The following is a 12,351-nucleotide window of genomic DNA, read 5'->3' as shown; positions in this document are numbered from 1 at the left end:
GCATCTCAGTTAAGTATTGAAGAATATGAGGTAAATTGGGTGCTGCTGTGGCCATCCCTTGAGTTTGGTTCCAGGCACAGAATCTTTTACATTTTCAGCATAAGATTTTCTAGTACTAGGTCTCCTTGCTTCCAAAATGACATCCAACACTTGTTTACTGAGGGATGGTAACGGAGAGATTAGGTAATTAGCCAGGCTTGCCAGGTTCAGGGTTTCAAGCTGGGGGTGCAGAATCTGTCTCTCCTTCTGTGAGAGCAGGGTAGGGGTCTGAGCCCGGTGCCATGGGGCTAGCAGTGACGCACTGTGCAAGAGGGGGGTACCAGTGTTGGCATGGCCAGTCTGATGCAATCAGTATCATCCTCGGTTTGTCCTGTTTGATCTTTAGTAGTACTTTGGTGAGGAGAGGCAGAGGAGGAAAGGCATAAACTGACAGATTTTTCCAGCTGAAGGACAGAGCGTCCACTTTCCAAGCTTGTTTCTGGGGAGTCCTTTTGCAGAATTTGTCCAATTGGTAGTTCTGGGGGGAGGCAAACAGGTCTATATCTGGGCTCCCCCATTTGTTTATCAAAATGTTGAAAGCCTTTGGTTCCAGTTTCCACTTGTGTGGATCCATGAGATTTCTGCTTAGTCTGCCAGTGTATTTAGTTTTCCTGGCAGGAATTGAGCCTGTAGATGCAATTGGTAGATCAAGGGTGTGTTCCACAAAGCCATGGCTAGTCTGCAGAGGGGGTAAGAATGGGTACCCCCTGCTTGTTTATGTACCACATAACAATGGTGTTGTCCGTCTTTACCATTAACTGTCCTGGAAGAATGTGGTCCTTCAAGGCTGTCAGAGCATTCTGTACAGCTAACATTTCCTTTTGCTCGATATGCAGGTGCATTTGACTTGGGTCCCATTTGCCCTGAATGCACTTCCTTGCTAGATGAGCCCCCCATGCATAGTTTGATGCGTCTGTTGTTAGGGCTTGGGCGGCAGGGGGTAGAGTGAATGGTAGTCCCTTGTTTTGGTGGCAGGCCTCTGCCCACCAAAGGAATTCCAACCGTAGGCAAGGTATGATAGGAATCATTGCTTCTAGATCCTGAGAATATTGACACAATAGGCTTTTTAGATACCACTGTAGTTTCCTCATATGCAGTCTTGCATATGGAATTAGTAGAATGCAGGAGGCCATGAACCCCAAAGCTTGCAGTATTTGCCTTGCAGATAGCAGGGTTTTTGTGGCCACTAGTTTGAAGTAGGTTGTCCAGTGTATTTGTTTCTCTGGCATGAGGAAAGCCATCTGGGATGTTGTGTTCAAACTTGCTCCCAGAATATAATTTGTTGACAGAGTACCAGATGTGATATCTTTTCATTTATGGTGTGCCCCAGACAAGTTAGCCCCTTTTGTACCAATGCCAGATGATTCAAAAGTATGTCCTGGCTTTCTGCCTGAATTAGACAATCGTCCGGGTATGGGTATATTTGAATATTTCTTTGCCTGCAAAATGCAATGACTGGGGCTAGGCACTTTGTGAATACCTTGGGTGCAGTAGATAAGCCAAAGGGCAGTGCAGAGAACTGATAGTGCATGTAGCCTGCTTTGAAGCATAGGTATCTTCTGCAAGATTCCCTGATTGGTATGTGCAGGCAGGCTTCCTTTAAATCCAGTGTTGCCAACCAGGCATCTTTGCCTAGCATAGGAAGCAACTGGTGAAGAGTTAGCATCTTGAATTTTGGAATCACCAAAAAGGTGTTTAAGATCGAAAGGTCCAGGATAGAACACCATGAGTTGTCTTTTCTGGGTACCAGGAAAAGTCCTGAGTAGAAACCTTGTCCCTTTTTCTCCATTGGTACAGTTTGAGTAGCCTTTATGCTTAAGAGAGAGAGAGAGAGCACTTGCTTTTGAGCCTCTGCCCACTGATATGGAGGTAGATCTGGCCAACTGTTTGGGGTTGGTTAACGTGTGGAAGTGAAATCTGTATCCTTGGGAAACTATATTAAAAACGCATTTGTCCTGGGTAATGAGTTCCCAGTTTTTTGCCTGCAGAGCAATATTTCCCCCCTAAAGGAGCAGTCAGTTGAGAAGTGCTTGGAAGTTTTAAAGTTAAGTCATTGAGACGGTTTACCATAGGAGGGAGTCTTACTACTCCCTGATTTGGAAGTGGGAGCCCCCCACTGCTTAGTCCTGTGCGTAACCTGGGACTGAAGCCTGGGTGCTCTGATGGTTCTGGGTTTGGACTGAGAAGGTCTGGAAGAGGCAGGAAAGGACCAATTCTTAGAGGGCTAATGCCTATTAAATCTTGGAGGCTGTACTTGTAGGAAATCTTTAAAAGTTTGCATAGATTTAGCTTTTTCCTCCATCTTTTTAAGAACCTCTGCTTTGCTGCCAAACAGGCGGTCTTGATTTAAGGAAGCATCCAGCAATTTAGCTTTAACATGATCTGCAAGGGTTGCTCCTTAAGCAAAGCATGCCTTCTAAGCACAGACTCAGTGACAGCAGCCCTGCAAGATGCCTCTAGTGAATCAAAACCACATTGCAAAGTATGTTTTCCAACCTGTTCAGCAGAATGCATTAAATCCTTTAAATCCTTATTTTCAGCACAATCAGGAATCATCATTTTCTGTATAAGCCATCCAATAATATGCTGCTGATACTTTAACATATGAAACTGGCAATTTAAGGCCCTAATGGCCAAGGTGCATAAGTGTATACCTTCTTACCCCATCTATCCAGCACCCTGGAGTCTCTATCATAGGGAGTAGGATTTCTGGCAGTAGTAGCCTTAATGTCCTTGGGTCCCTGTGAAATAGTCTCAGGATCCGCAGTAGGATTTTTAAAAAGGAACTTGTGAGAGTCAGGAAAGTACAGTTTTGTACCTACCATAAATGTAGATGTCCAATAGGTATGCATCTGCAGTCCTAACATATGGGTTGTCCTGCCTCAGGCAGCCCTTCGGTCGGCCGGATTCCAAAGTCTGGGTCTGGCCTCGGCTGATGTCGCACTTCACCCGACGTCATAGCTGCTGGGGTATAAAGGCATCAGCCGACGCCATTTTCCTCAGTGTTTCTTGCCCCAGATGCCAGGTGCCCTCTAGGAAGGTTAAATTTGGATAAATGGAGATAATTCCAAACAGTAGAGAGCAAAATATATATATATATATATATATATATATATATATATATATATATATATATATATATACATACAAACAAATACACCATAATAGATTCCCCCAGCTAGCTAAAAGAGGGGTAAGTACCCTAGGAATACCACAGAGGGGAAGGAGGGTGGGTAATCCTGACTGCAGATGCATACCTATCGGACATCTACATTTATGGTAGGTACAAAACTGTACTATGTCCTTCAAGGATGCATCTGCAGTCCTAACATATGGGTAGAATGCCATAGCCAAACTGGGGGAAGGAGGCACTAAGATAATGATGGTGTAGTTAAGATCCCTTGCAAAACAGCAGTTGCAAAACCTGCTCGGGATCTGGAGTATAAAGGAAGATTATAATGCTTGGCAAATGTATGCACGGAGCTCCAAGTAGCAGCTTCTAAAATGTCTTTGGTAGCCACTCCTCGTAGGAAAGCTGTAGTGGTGCCTGTAGCTCTTGTGGAGTGAGGCCTGATATTTTCAGGAGTTGTCTTTCCATGAAAAGAGTAGCAGAATCTAATGCAATTTCCTATCCATTTTGATATTGTCTGTTTTGAAATTGCTTTTCCTTGCACTCCTGTTGCATATGCTACCAGAAGCTGGTCAGTTTTTCTGCTGACCTTAGTTCTGTCCAGATAGTAGCGTAATTGTCTGTGCACATCCAAGGTGTGTAGTAGTCTTTCCCCCCTGTTCTGTGGGTTGGAGAAGAATGTAGGTAAATGAATAGCTTGGTTCAATGATACCCTGGAGACCACCTTTGGCATAAAAGTAGGATTAGTTCTCAGAGACACTCGATCCTGATGGAAGACAAGGAAAGGCTGGACTGCCATTAATGCCTGTAACTCAGATACCCTTCTTGCTGAAGTGATTGCTAGCAGGAATGCAGTTTTCCAAGATAAGTACTGTAAGTCTGCTGTTGCTGCTGGTTCAAAAGGGGGAAGTGTTAATTTTTCCAGCACAAAGTTGAGATCCCATGAAGGTAGAGGTGGTTTCCTTGGAGGCTTTATGTTTTTGATTCCTCTCAAGAACTGCCCGAGTAGAGGATGAGAGATGACAGGAGGATCCATGTTGTACTCTGCTGAAATTGCTGATGCATGAATCTTAATGGAGGAGTAGGACAGGCCATTGTGGAACAGTTCTGCTAAGTATTCCAGGATGTGTGCTATGTTTGCCAATGAGACATTTTATCCCTTTGCTGCACTCCAAATGAGGAATCTTTTCCATTTGGCTGAATATGTTTTCCTTGTGGAGGGTCTGCGAGCCTCCAGGATAATGTCCTTAACCCTCTGAGACAAATCTGGTTGATTTTGTTTTATGCAATATTCCAAGCAGTTAGCTGCAGTGTTTTCATGTTTGGATGCAGGGTCTTGTAGTTGTTCTGTGTTAGAAGTAATGGACATAGAGGTAGAGGCCATGAGTGTGCCTGAGACATGCTTCTCAGTAGCGGGTACCAATGTTGTCTTGGCCAGTCTGGAGCTATCAGGATTACCTTTGGCTGTTCCTCTGTGATCTTCAGTAGGACTTTGTACATCAAAGGAAGAGGTGGAAATGCATATGCTGTCAGGTTTTTCCAGCTGAAGGAAAGGGAGTCCACCCTCCAGGTAAGTGGGTGGTATACTCTTGAGCAGAATTTCTTCAATTCGTGGTTGTGTGGGGAGGCGAACAGGTCTATCTCTGGCATTCCCCATTTCTTTGTTATGGTTTTGAAGATATCTGGATGCAGCATCCATTCGTGAGCATCCGTGGTAGTTCTGCTTAAGGTGTCCGCTAGTGAATTTTCTTTTCCTGGTACAAATCTGGCCTGCAGTTGAATGTTGAGATTCAGGGCCAAATTCCACAGGTCCATTGCCATCCGGCATAGAGGGTATGAGTGTGTACCTCCCTGTTTGTTGATGCACCACATCACTGTGGTATTGTCCGTCCTTATCAGCAGGTGACCTTGTTGGAGGAATGGTCTGAATGCCTGGATTGCATGTTTCACTGCCAGCATCTCTTTTAGATTTATGTGTAGATTCAGCTGGTTTTGGGATCACAGGCCTTGTATACACTTGTCTTCCATGTGCGCCCCCCAGCCTGGGTCTGAGGCGTCTGTGGTGATGGTCTGGCTTGGATGTGGTTTGTGGAAATGCAATCCTCTGTTTGTCTGACAGGCCTGAGCCCACCACAGGAATTCTTTTTTCAGGCATGGAATAATTGGAAACTGGGCTTCTAGACTGTGCTTGTGTTGAGACCATACATTCCTAAGGTACCATTGCAACTTCCTCATATGCAGCCTGGCATGTGGGATCAATATTATGCAGGATGCCATGTAACCCAGGGCTTGCAGGACTTTCCTTGCAGTAAGCTGAGTTTGTGTTGTTAATGCCATGAAATAGACTGGTAGTTGCTTTTGTTTTTCCTCTGTGAGAAAAGCCATCTGAGTTGTATCCAGTTCTGCACCCAAAAATGTTATCCTTTGGGATGGTACTAGCCTTGACTTTTGAATGTTGACTGTGTATCCCAAGGCTTGCAACAGTTGTATGACACTGGCCAAATCCTTTGTTAATTTTGTCTTGTTGTCCGCTTGTATTAGGCAGTCGTCCAGGTACGGGTAAATTTGAATTCCCTGAAGCCTGCAATGAGCAATTACTGATGCCAGGCATTTCGTGAATACTCTGGGCGCAGCAGATAAGCCAAAGGGCAATGCTGAGAATTGATAATGCTCTGATCCTGCAAGAAATCTGAGGTGTCTTCTGCAATCTGGTCGTATAGGAACGTGCAGGTATGCCTCCTTGAGATCTAGAGTCACCAGCCAAGACTCCTTGCCCAACATGGGAAGAAGTTGCTGGAGGGTCAGCATTTTGAATTTTGGAACAATGAGGTATGTGTTCAGTGCGGACAAGTCGAGAATAGGTCTCCATTGATTTTCTTTTCTTGGTACAAGGAATAGTCTGGAGTAAAATCCTTGGCCTTGTTCCATAGATGGTACCTTTTCTATTGCTCTCATCCTTAGTAAGTTGATGATTTGTTTTAGAGCCTCTGTTTTTTGGCTTGGTGGAAGGTTTGGCATTCCTCTCTTTTTTGGTAGAGTGTGGAAGTGAAACCTGTAGCCCTTGTCTATTGTTTGTAAAGTCCATTTGTCACCTGTAATGCAATGCCAGTTGTCTGAAAATAAGGCTAGCTTTCCGCCCAAGGGTGCTTCCAGTTTTTCCCTGGTAGGCGGAATCAGAGCCAAGTAATTGTGTCTGTCCTGTGGAAGTGGTTGTAGTCGTAGCTGTGGCAGCACTTCTCTGGTTGGCAGGTTGCCACTGACGACCTCTGTAGGCACCCCTAGATTGACCTCTGCCTCTTGGGTGTCTATTTCTGCCTCTCTGTGCTCTGGAGGTGTCTGGAAAGGACCAATTCTTCGAAGGCCAATTTCTGCTAAACCTCAGTGGTTGGACCTGCAAAAAATCCTTGACTGTTTGGACAGATTTTGCTTTTTCTTCCACTTTCTTTAGAACCTCCTGTGCAGGGGAGCCAAACAAACTTTGTTTCTCCATAGGAGCATCTAGGAGTTTTGACTTAACATGGTCTGGTAAGGACTGCTCTTTTAACCAGGCATGCCTTCGAATCACTGCTCCAGTCATAGCTGATCTAAAAGAAGCCTCCAGTGCATCATAGCCACATTTTAAAAAATGATTACTGACCTGAAAGTTATGTACCAAATCCTGAAGGGACTTACGGTCTATAGGTTCAGGAGAGGACAGTTTTTTATTTAGCTGGTCTAACAAAAATTCCTGGTACTGAATCATGTGAAATTGACAGTTTAAGGCCCTGGCCGAAAGAGTAGCAGATGTATAAACCTTTTTACCCCATCTCTCTAATGCTCTAGATTCCCTTTCAGAGGGAAGAGGATTTTTGGCAGAGGCAGCTGCAACACCTTTAGGGCCCTGAGAAATGGTTTCTGGGTCTGCAACATGAGCGTTATACAAGTGGTAGTGAGTGTCCGGGACCCTGTAATATCTGTCAGGCTTGGCAGGGGCCGGAGGGAGAGAATCAGGGGCAGTACTGGCATCATTATATGCATCATCAACAACTGATAGTACAGGAGGTATGGCTAAAGGCCTATGCTGTGGTAAATGTAAAAAAGTCCTTAGCCTTTTCCTTGAATCTGAAAAATCCTGGCCCTGCCATTGGAAGTGTTCCCTCATAGAGTGTAGGGTTCCCCAAAAGAAAATTCTTCAGGAGGGGAAGCAGAAGGAATGGAGTCTTCTGCATCAGAATCCTCATAAGGTGAATATGGGCCTTCCTGATGGTCAGAAATATCTCAGCCATCCGAGGAATAGTCTGTAGAGAGAGGTTCAGGGGGTTCAGTCCTAGGCCTCTTATCTGGAGGAGGTTGAGAGACCCTGTCTGGGTGAGGTTGGGATCCCCTGATCAAAGAAATAAGATCCTCAGCCAGGCTGAGTATCTGGGAACTGGAGGTAGGCCTGTGAGAGGGAGCTTTTGTAGGCAAAGTCTTAGAAATCTTGGCTGCTTTAGCCCTGGAAAAGGCCTTGATAGACATAGAAGCAGGGGGTCTAGCAGCCCCACGTGCAGGAGTAGAGATGTCTAAAGGAATAGTGTCTGACAAATCCTGGGTGCCTGCTTCTGCAGCAGTAATTTCTGTAGCAGATTCAGCCATGGCCTGTGTGGCCTCGGTTATCGGTGGCATGCTTTCGGCCGAAGGGAGAACCGAGGACTCTGTTTCAGCCGAAACCGAGACAGTCGTGGTTGGCCTAACCGTGGTTTCAGCCGAAACGGCGGGCCGTGAGTGTCGGTCCTTTTCCTTGCGCTTTTTAGCTAATTGTGTAGTTGGAGTCTCCGACGGCATTTTATATGCAAAAGCGGGACCAAAAAACTCTTCGGCAAACTCCGACCGACATCTAAGCGTCCATCGGTTGAAGGAAGCACAGGCTAGACAAGCTGATACGTCGTGGTCTGGGCCTAAGCAAGGAAGGCAGTAAGAGTGGAAATCCTTATGAGGTATTTGTTTCCCACAAGTTAAACAATTATTTACTTTGACATCGGCTGAGGCAAGAAAGAGTCCCCAACGGGGTACTTAGCTTTTTTAGAAGTCTTCGGTAGTAGAAATCTCTGGATCTGACCGACCGGCACTTGCGAACAGCTTCTGCTTCGGGCACCGCGCGGCAAGAAGGACTGAGGAAAATGGCATCGGCTAATGCCTTTATACCCCAGCAGCTATGACGTCGGGTGAAGTGCAACATCAGCCGAGGTCAGACCCAGACTTTGGAATCCGGCCGACCGGAGGGCTGCCTGAGGCAGGACAACCCACATGTTAGGACTGCAGATGCATCCTTGAAGGACATCCCTGTAATATCAATCAGGTTTTCTAGGAGCAGGAGGTAAAGAGTCAGGGGCCAATCTAGATTCCGAAAAGGCATCATCAACAATGTGTAGTACAGGAGGGATAGCTAAAGGCCTGTGCTGGGGCAGGAGTAAGAAATCCCCAAGCCTCTTTTTTGAATAAGAGTAATCCTGGCTTTTCCAGTGGAAATGCTCCCTAAGAGTATGCAAGGTTTCACCAAACGAGAAATCTTCTGGGGGGGGGGGGGGCAGAGGGAATAAGACTCCTCTGCATCAGAATCCTCATAGGTAGATAAGGGTAAATCCAAGTCATTACAGGAAACAGAAATTTCAGAATCCTGGTCAGAAGTATCATAAGCAAATTCAGTCCTAGGTCTCGGAGGGGGAAGGTTGGCTTCCCCTGATTAAAGTAATAAGGTCTTCAGCCATACTTATCATTTGTTTTTTTAGGAATAGAGGCCTGAACATGTGGTCTGGGCGTCGTTTTTTTAGGCATGGTTCGAGATTTAGGCCTTGAAGAAGAAGATGGCGTCGGTTTAATATGCAAGACAGTAGGCCTGAATACACCCTCAGAAGCCGGTGCCCGCACAGCGGCTCCAGACCCATCCAAAGATGAGACATCCGCAGGTTCCACAGTTGAAGCATCTTGCGGCATACCAGACTCAGAATGGGTCTCAGTAGAGGTCTGCTAATCTGAAGTAGCGGGCATCAGGGGCTGTGAAAGCTCCTCACTGAGTACTGGTGAACTGGTGACTGGCTTAGGAGAAGCGTCGTCGGCAGCTTTGGACCTAGGCGGCCTGTCTCTGTCTTTATCTTTGTGTTTTTTCGGAATGTCGGTAGTCAGATGGCTAACCTAAGACATATCTGGATAACTGAACAGAGTACTAAAATATTTAGAAGCGTAAATATACAGACGACAAATAGTTCGTTGGTTAAATAAGGCACAAAACCGACAGCGAGGTACGTCGTGGTCAGTGCCTAGGCAAGGAATACAGTACGAATGAAAATCTTTGTGAGGTATATGCTTTCCACAAGAAATACAATTATTGACTTTTACTGACATCGGCTTAGGGCAAGAAAAAGTTTCCCCAAAGGGGTACTTAGCTTTAGTTGAAGACTTCGGTTCTGAAACTCGAAAATGAAAATTTCAGGAGTCAGCCGACCGGCACTTGCTAACTGCTTCGGGCACCGCATGGCAAAAAAGACTGATGTAATGGCGTTGGCTGCATGCTTTATACCCTGACTACCTGACGTCACGGAAGATGAGACAGCAACTAACGCAGGACCCAAGACTTTGATATCCAGGCCGACTAAGGGCGACTGCAAGCAGATAACCCAAATGTGATGACTGCAACAGTGAAACACGAAGAACATCTGACTGGGAATAATCCTCCAGTTGTTCAGCCAAAATCAGTTCAAGTACCAGTTTTTGATACAAGAGATGGCTTCCAGTAATTTAGATTGAAAAAAAAAGTAAAATGTGCTCAGAGCTGCTTAAAATAAATAAAAAAGTGAAGTATATCAACTCAAATAACAAAAGGCTGGACAAATGGAAAATGCTTTAAACAAATATTCACATGGATGAACTAATAAAACTGTAAAAATCAGAGGTCAAAATAAGAAAAGGGTGGTTGAGTATGAGGCTATACAAGAAGAGCCGTTTCAAAAAATGAGAGAGTAAGAGACAGAGCATGCACAGAAAACCTGAGATTTTCAGCTGTACCACAGAAACTATGAAGACCAGACTGTAAAGCACAAATAAGTCTAGACAGGTATTCCACTAAAGGATTTATTAACTAAAACAGCACACTGTGCACATGCTTAAATTTTGGCCATAAGAAAGCAGCCAAGACCATTATTAGTAAAGATGCAAACCCACCCTCAGAAAGAGCTTATCCCGGCCAAACTGTGGCAAAAGGACAAAGTATTAAAAGGTGGAGACAGTTGAGTGTTTACGGAAAATTATTAATTGTACACCAGGCAGAAGAGAAGCAAATTTACCCCAGCAATCAAGGAATGTCAAGAGACAAGTGGGAGATTTCAAGCTATACCCAGCTTCTTCAGAATATATTTCCTGGAGGATCAAAGTGATTTTTTGAAGAACTGGTTAAAGACTAAATGCAAAAATATTTCCAACCAGAAGTGCTCCATCTTTGCTTCTCATTCTTCTGATAATGAAGCACATATTGACTTTACCAGTAAAACATTTTCCACTATTCCAAAGGAAAAAGCTTGAGAGACAGAAAAGGACAGCAGTTGACCAGAAGAATCAGGAGTACCTTGGAAATGAACTGGAATGTGGAGATGAAAGATGGGGGTAAACAGAAAGACCAGCAACATGGAAATTAATGAATAAATGTGAGACTAAAACGCATCAATCTCATTTGTGAAATATGGCTGTATAACAATAAGTGGAAAGAGTGGACTTGTGTTGACTTTGTTAAACTTGTGGAGAACAGAAATGCATTTGCCATGCAATTCCTATCACTAATGTATGGAATGACTCTGATGGGTGGGGAAAAAGGTAACCAAGTAAAAGAAAATACAGTTATGTACACTTGGCATAAATGCACATGTCTGAGTGTATTCACTGTTGCAGTCCTGTCTTGTGGGATTTCCTGCTGTGAAAGCCCTTGGCTGGCCCGACGACCAGAGAAAACTCTTTCTGCCTCCCAGACTGGTGGACGTCCTGACTGATGTCAGTACACTCGGGTATAAAGGGAGCCAGCCAGTGTCATGACTTCAGTATTTTTCTGTCCTCTACCAGGAGGAGCCCTTAGTGGACAGCAGGGAACTAAATAAGAGGACTCTTACAGCAGGGGAGCCAAGCGAGTTCCCTTGGCTGGATTAGTTGATTATTGATGGGCTATGGGGGAAAGAAGACTGCAACACTGAATAGACTCTAACATCTACATTTATGGCAACTGTACTATGCTCCTCGTGTTTCAATGTTGCAGTCCTAACTTATGGGAAGATTCCTAAAGCTGAAATGAGGAGAGAATGACATTAAGGAGAGGACGCCCTGCAGGATGGGAGTGGCAAATCCTGCTCTAGACTTGGAAGCAGACACCTAGTCATCTGTGCACACCTTTACAAAACATTAACACTTGGCAGCCTTTTCTAAGATGTCCTTAGTAGGGACTCCCTTTAAAAAGCAGAGGTAGCTGTGGCCTTGTGGAGTGTGACCTAATCATTTTCAGCTTTTTTTGCGCCATGATGGTTGTAACAGAAAGAGATGTAGTGGGAGATTCGTTTAGAGATAGTTTGTTCAAATGCTGGCTTCTCCTCAGAGCCAGGGGCAAAGGTAATAAAAAGCTGGTCAGATTTTTGTCAAGGCTTTTGCCCTGTCCAAATAAAAGCGGAGCTGCCTGTGCACATCAAAGAATGAAGTATTCTTTCCCCTTTGTTCTGAGGGCTGGCAAAGAATGTAGGTAGATGAATGGCTTGATTTAGATAAGTATCTGGGACCACCTTTGGCATGAAAGAGGGAAAAGTTGAGGGAAACCGTTCCTTGGTGGAAGATAAACAGTTCCACTGATATGAGGGCCTGCAACTCAGAAACCCTCCTGGCTAAGGTAATAGCCAACAACAAGGTTGTTTTCCAAGTAAGAAACTTCAGAGGATCAGATGCTGCAGGTTTGAAAGGAGACAAAGTCAACTTTTGTAAAATAAAGCAGAGGTCCCATGGAGGAGTAAGTTTCCTCGTGGGAGGTCTGATGTGAATGACTTCCCTAATAAATTCTCTTAATAGGGGATGGGAAAAGACTGGAGAAAGAGTAGGAATGTGGGCCAAAATGGCAGATTGATGAATTTTAATGGAGGAGTAGGAAAGGCCTTTATCTACCAGACTAGCCAGGTACTCTAAGATGGTAGTTATGTATGCTG

Source organism: Protopterus annectens, chromosome 4.part0 (assembly GCF_019279795.1).
Source record: "Protopterus annectens isolate FY-2018-M chromosome 4.part0, PAN1.0, whole genome shotgun sequence".
NCBI classification, from domain to species: Eukaryota; Metazoa; Chordata; order Ceratodontiformes; family Protopteridae; genus Protopterus; species Protopterus annectens.
Note: the sequence above shows the minus strand (reverse complement) of the source record.